The sequence below is a fragment of the Ochotona princeps genome, chromosome 1 (genome assembly GCF_030435755.1).
Source record: "Ochotona princeps isolate mOchPri1 chromosome 1, mOchPri1.hap1, whole genome shotgun sequence".
NCBI classification, from domain to species: domain Eukaryota; kingdom Metazoa; phylum Chordata; class Mammalia; order Lagomorpha; family Ochotonidae; genus Ochotona; species Ochotona princeps.
The window spans coordinates 51,053,356-51,060,424 of record NC_080832.1 but is presented as its reverse complement, the minus strand read 5'-3'; positions in this window follow the sequence as shown (position 1 = coordinate 51,060,424).

The window sequence follows — 7,069 nt, the reverse complement described above, 5'->3', positions numbered from 1 at the left end:
AAGGCAAACATGTGGTATCTAATCTTTTGGGATTAGCTAATTTCCCTTAGCATGATGGTTTCCAGTTGGGCCAATTTGGCCACAAAGAACTACACTGCATTTTTTTTTTTTTTATTAATAGCTGAGTAGTGTTCCATGGAGTAAATGAACCATAGCTTTCTTATCCAGTCTTCTGATTATGGACATTTTGGCTGCTTCCAAGTTTCTGCAATTACTGATTCTACACATGTCCAACAGTTTCATTGGGAATCCATCTTTTGTCTGGATGCAGGGATGCATGTTCCATTGTACCCCCACGTCTGTATATGATAGAACCCAGTACTCCATCACTCTACATTACCATAAGTGACAGGCCATGAAATGAGGTCAACAACCAGTATGAGTTAGGAGAGCCACAACAACAACAACAACATCTAAAACAAATTATAGCACCTTGAAAAAATAACGTGCCACTGAGTAACCAACACATGGGTGACAAAAAGGAAACACAGAAGTCTCTTGGGAAAAATGATGCCATCATATACTTTATGAGCATGTGATGAATTCTACTAGAAAAAAGAGATTATTTGGAAGGAACCAAACTGAAATAAAGACATCAAAACACATGGGATACAGCCAAAAAAAATCTAAAAATCAAAAACACAGTACAGATTGGACTATTGGAGTTATACTTTCCATGGTCGCTTCCTTATATGAGAGAGAATATATGGTATTTGTTCTTTTCTGGTTGACTCATTTCACTGAGCATAATGATTTCTAGTTTGGACTACCTGGTTGTAAATAGAATAATTTCATTTTTCTTAATAGCTGAATAATATTCCATGGAGTAGATGTACCACAGTTTCTTTAGCCACTCTTCCTTGGATGCACATCTGGTTTGTTTCCATGTCTTTGCTATTGTAGATTGTGCTGCTGTAAATATAGGATTACAGATCCCCTTCTCACATGCAGATTTCACTTCTGTTGGGTCTATTCCTAGGCATGGGATAGCTGGGTCATATGGCAGGTTTGTTTGCAATTTTCCAAGCACTCTCCATACTGATTTCCACAGTGGTTGTACTAGCCTACACTCCCACTAGCAGTGCAGGAGGGTGTCTTTCTCCCGACATCCACGCCACCAGGTGTTGTTAGTTGAGTTCTGAATGCAGTCCAGTCTCATTGGAGTTAGGTGGTACCTCAGCGTGGTTTTCATTTGTATCTCTGATGGCTAGGGAGCCTGAGCATCTTTTCATATGTTAGCCTTTTGAACCTGTTCTTTTGAAAAATGTCTGTTCATTTCCTTTGCCCATTTTGTTACAGCATTGGTTTTTTTTTGTTGTTGTTGTTTGTGTGTGTGTGTGTGTGTGTGTGCTGTCCCTGGGTTTCTGAAACTCTTTGTAAATCCTGGATGTTAGTCCCCTATCACTTGTGTAGTGTGCAAAAATTTTCTCCCATTCTGTTGGTTGCTTCTTCACTTTGTTAATTGTTTCCTTTGCTGTACAGAAGCTTTTTAGTTTGATGTAGTCCCATTTGTTCATTTTGGATTTGATTGCCTTTGCTTTTGGCCTCTTTTCTAAGAAGTCTTTCCCTGTTCCTATATCTTGGAGTGTATTTCCTATGTTTTTCTTTAATACTTTCATGGTTTCTGGGTGTAGATTTAGATCCTTGAGCCAGTTAGAGCTGATTTTTGTATAATGTGACAGGTGTGGGTCTTGCTTCTTTATTATACAAGTTGTTATCCAGTTGTTCCAACAGCATTTGTTGAATAGACCAGGCTTTTTACCTGGGTTGTTTTCAGTTTTCTTGTCAAAGATTAGTTGACTATACATGTGTGGGCTCCCTTCTGGTGTTTCTATTCTGTTCCACTGATCTTCTTCTCTGTTTCTGTACCAGTACCAAACTGTTTTGATAACCACTGTTCTGTAGTATGTCTTGAGGTCTGGAATTGTGATTCCTCCAATTTGATTTCTATTTTCAGGACAGCTTAGCTATTTGTGCTCTTTTGTGAATCCAGATGAACTTTTGTATCATCTTTTCTATTGCTGAGAAGAATGTTGTTGGGGTTTTGATTGGGATTGTGTTGAATCTGTATATTGCTTTTGGTAATATGGTCATTTTGATAATGTTGATCCTGCCAATCCAAGAACATGGTAAGGTTCTCCATTTTTCAAGGTCTTCTTCTATTTCCTTTTTAAATAATTCATAGTTTTCATCATAGAGGTCTTTTACATATTTAGTTAGCTTAATTCCTAGGTATTTAAGATTCCTTTCCTCTATATTAAAGGGGACTGTACTTACAATTTCTTTCTCAGCCATGGAATTATTTGCATACTCTAGTGCCATAGATTTGTGTTCTTTAATTTTGTATCCTGTTACTCTGCCAAAGTCTCTTATGAATTCCAATAGTCTCTTGACTGAATCTTTTGCTTCTCCTATGTAGAGAATCATGTCATCTGCAAATAGCGATAATTTCAATTCCTCATTTCCAATTTGTATTCCTTTAATTGCTTTTTCTTGCCTAATAGTTCTGGCAAGGGCTTCCAAAACTGTATTGAAGAGTAGCCGTGAGAGTGGACATCCCTATCTAGTTCCAGATTTTAGCGGGAAGGCTTCCGATCTTTCCCCATTTAGTATAATGCTGGCATTGGGTTTTTTGTAAATTGCTTTGATTGTGTTGTAGAATATTCCTTCTATGCCTATCTTTTTTTAAAATTTTTTTTAAGATTTTTATATTATTTTTATTGGAAAAGCGGATATACATAGAAGAGGAGAGACAGAGAGGAAGATCTTCCATCCGATGATTCACTCCCCAAGTGAGTGCAACGGCCAGTACTGCGCTGATCCAAAGCCAGGAACCAGGAAACTCCTCCAGGTCTCCCACACGGGTGCAGGATCCCAAAGCTTTGGGTCATCCTCAACTGCTTTTCCAGGCCACAAGCAGGGAGCTGGATGGGAAGTGGAGCTGCCGGGATTAGAACCAGCGCCCATATGGGATCCTGGCATTCAAGGCGAGGACTTTAGCCACTAGGCCATGCCGCCGGGCCCAGCTATGCCTATCTTGTTCAGGGTTTTTAACATGAAGTGGTGTTGGATTTTATCAAATGCCTTCTCTGCACCTATTGAGAGGATCATATGGTTTTTATTTTTCAATTTGTTGATGTGATGTATCACATTTATTGTTTTGCGAATGTTGAACCATCCCTGCATGCCTGGGATGAATCCCACCTGGTCCGGGTGAAGTATCTGCCTGATGTGTTGTTGGATCCTATTGGCTAGTATTTTACTGAGGATCTTTGCATCTATGTTCATCAAGGATATCGGTCTGTAGTTCTTTTTCTGTTGTTTCTCTCTGTGGCTTTGGCATTAAGGTGATATTAGCTTCATAGAAAGAGGTTGGAAGGATTGCCTCTTTTTCTATTGTTTGGAAAAGCTTCTGTAAGATTGGGGTGAGTTCCTCTTGAAACGTTTGGTAGAATTCAGCAGTGAAGCCATCTGGCCCAGGGCTTTTGTTGGTTGGAAGGGCTTTAATTACTGATTCAATCTCAGTGCATGTTATTGGGCTGTTTAGATTGTTAATTGCCTCTTGATTCAATTTTGGTGGATTGTATGTGTCCAAAAATCTATCTGTCTCCTATAGGTTTTCTGATTGTTCACATAGAGTTGCTTGTAATAGTTCCTGATGATCCTTTGTATTTCTGAGGTATCTGTTATTATATCTCCTTTCTCATCTCTGATACTATTGATGTGTATTTTCTCACTCCTTTTTTTGATTAGTTGGGCTAGTGGGGAGTCTATATTGTTGATTTTCTCAAAGAACCTGTTCTTTGATTGATTGACCTTATGTATAGTTCTCTTGGTCTCTATTTGGTTTATTTCCTCCCTTATTTTGATGATTTCTTTTTTTCTATTAATCTTGGGATTGCTTTGTTGTTGTGTTTCTAGTTCTTTCAGCTGTAAGGTTAGCTGATTTATTTGATGCTTTTCTAGTTTGTTGATATAAGCACTGATTGAGATGAACTTTCCTCTTAGCACCGCCTTGATTGTGTCCCATAAGTTTTGATATGTTGTATTGATCCTTCATTTGTTTCAAGCAATTTTTTAATTTCCCCTTTGATTTCCTCTCTAACCCATTGCTCATTTAGTAACATATTATTCAGTCTCCATATGTTTGTAAGTCTTCCTTGGTGTTTCAACTTCTTGGTCTCAAGCTTCACTCTTTGATGGTCTGAGAAGATGCATGGTATGATTTCCACTTTTTAAAATGCTGAGGCTTGTTTTACTTCTTTTTTTTAAATTATTTATTATTTAACTTCATTAATTACATTGTATTATGTGACACAGTTACATAGATACTTGGGTTCTCCCCACCCCTCCCCAACCCTCCCCAAACCCTCCCACCATGGTGGATTCCTCCACCTTGTTGCATAACCACAGTTCAACTTCAGTTGAGATTCCCCCATTGCAAGCGTATACCAAACATAGAGTCCAGCATCTTATTGTCCAGTCAAGTTCAACGGCTTCTTAGGTATACCCTCTCTGGTCTGAAGACAGAGCCAGGAGAGTATCATCCCAGTCAATTGAAAGCTCCAACATACCATCAGCAAAAATTTTACATCATTATGGAATTAATTGACATAGTAATGAGTAACCAATATATTAAAAGTAAATGCAAGTTCCCAGCCACCTTCTGTGACCACCTCCCCTATGCTTCAATTTTAGTTTATATACAACATATATCATTCAAAACATAACATGTTATACATAACATCATATCATCTTAAATTAAGGCAAACATGTGGTATTTAACCTTTTGGGATTGGCTCATTTCCCTTAGCATTATGGTTTCCAGTTTGGCCCATTTGGCCACAAAGAACTGCATTTTGTTTTTTTTAATAGCTGAGTAGTAGTCCATGGAGTAGATGAACCATAGCTTTCTTATCCAATCCTCTGTTGATGGGCATTTTGGTTGCTTCCATGTTTTTGCAATTACTGATTGTGCTGCTATGAGCATAGGAGTGCATGTTGGTTTCTCATAAAACAAGTGTTCTGGATATATTCCTAGGAGTGCTATTGCTGGATCATACGGTATGTTGAATTTGAGTTGTTTGAATATTCTCCATACTGATTTCCATAGAGGCTGTACCAGCCTGCAGCCCCACCAGCAGTGGAGTAGGGATCCCTTTTCCCCGCAACCTCGCCAACAAGTGTTGTTGGTGCTTTTATTCATGTGGTCCAGTCTTACTGGCGTTAGGTGGTACCTCATTGATGTTTTAATTTGGATTTCCCTTATTGCCAGGGAACTTGAGCATTTTTTCATATGTTTATTTGCCATTTGGGTTTGTTCCTTTGTGAAGTGTTTGCCCATTTCCCGTGCCCATTTCTTGAGTGGCTTGTTTGTTTTGACATTTTGGTTGTTTTGTAGCTCTTTGTATATTCTGGAGATCAGCCCTCTATCACCTATGTCGTGTGCGAAGATCTTCTGTGGGTTGCCTTTTTACTTTGTTGATTGTTTCTCTAGCTGTACAGAAGCTTCTTAGTTTGATGAGGTCCCAATTGTTTATTTTGGTCTTGATTTCTACTGCATTTGGAGTCTTTTTTAGGAAGTGAGGGCCTGCCCCTAAGTGTTGCAGTGTGTTTCCAACAGTTTCTTCCAAAAGTTTGAAGGTTTCTGGATGTAGGTTTAGATCTGTTATCCATTTAGATCTGATCTTAGTGTATGGTGAGAGATGTGGATCTATTTTTTTGTTTCTGCAGGCCATTAGCCAGTTGTCCCAACAGCATTTATTGAACAGACCTTCCCATTTGCCTGGATTGTCGTTTGTCTTTTTGTCAAAGATTATTTGGCTGTATCTGTGTGGGTTTCCTTCTGGTGTTTCTGTTCTGCTCCATTGATCTTCCTCTCTATCTTTGTGCCAGTACCACGCTGTTTTGATAACCACTGCCCTATAGTATGTCCAGATTCCGGAACTGTAATTCCCCCTGCTAACTTCCTGTTCTTCAGGATGGTTCTAGCTATTCGTGGTTTTTTGTGCTTCCAGATGAACCTTTGGATCATTGTTTCCAGTTCCATGAAGAATGTTTTGGGCAATTTGATTGGGATTGCGTTGAATGTATATATTGCTTTTGGCAGTATAGACATTTTAATGATATTGATTTTACCTATCCAGGAGCATGGGATGTTACTCCATCTTTTGAGGTCTTGTTCAATTTCTTTTTTAAGTAGTTTGTAGTTTTCTTCAAGTAAGTCTCCTACATTTTTGGTTAGATTTATTCCCAGATATTTCATACTTTTCTCTGTTATTTTGAATGGTATCTTGCTGGTTAAGTCTTTTTCCATCTTGGGGCTGTTTGCATACACTATGGCTGTTGATTTTTGTTCATTAATTTTGTACCCTGACACTCTACCAAACTCTCGTATAAGTTCTAGCAGTCTCTGTATTGAGTCTCTTGGTTCTTCTATGTAGAGGATAGTATCATCTGCGTATAGTGAAAGCTTGACTTCTTCATTTCCGATTTCAATTCCTTTGATTTCTTTGTCTTGTCTTATGGCCTCAGCGAGTACCTCTAGGACTATGTTGAATAGTAGTGGAGAAAGTGGACATCCCTGTCTTGTTCCAGATCTCAGTGGGAAGGGTTCCAGCTTTTCTCCATTCAGTATGATGCTGGCGTTGGGTTTTTCATATATGGTTTTAATTATGTTGTGGATTTTTCCATCTATGCCTACCTTGGTTAGGGTTTTTAGTAGGAAGTGGTGTTGGATTTTGTCGAAAGCTTTTTCTGCATCTATTGATACTATCATGTGATTCTTGTTTTTCAGTTTTTGGATGTGGTGTATCACATTTATGGATTTCCGAATGTTGAACCATCCCTGCATTCCAGGGATGAATCCTACTTGATCTGGATGAACGATCTGTCTGATGTGTTTTTGAATTCTGTTGGCTAGGATTTTGTTGAGAATCTTAGCATCAATGTTCATCAAAGAGATAGGTCTGTAGTTTTCCTTCTCTGTTAGTTCTCTGTCTGGTTTTGGGATTAAGGTAATGTTGGCTTCATAGAATGAGTTTGGAAGGGTTGCCTCTTTTTCTATTGT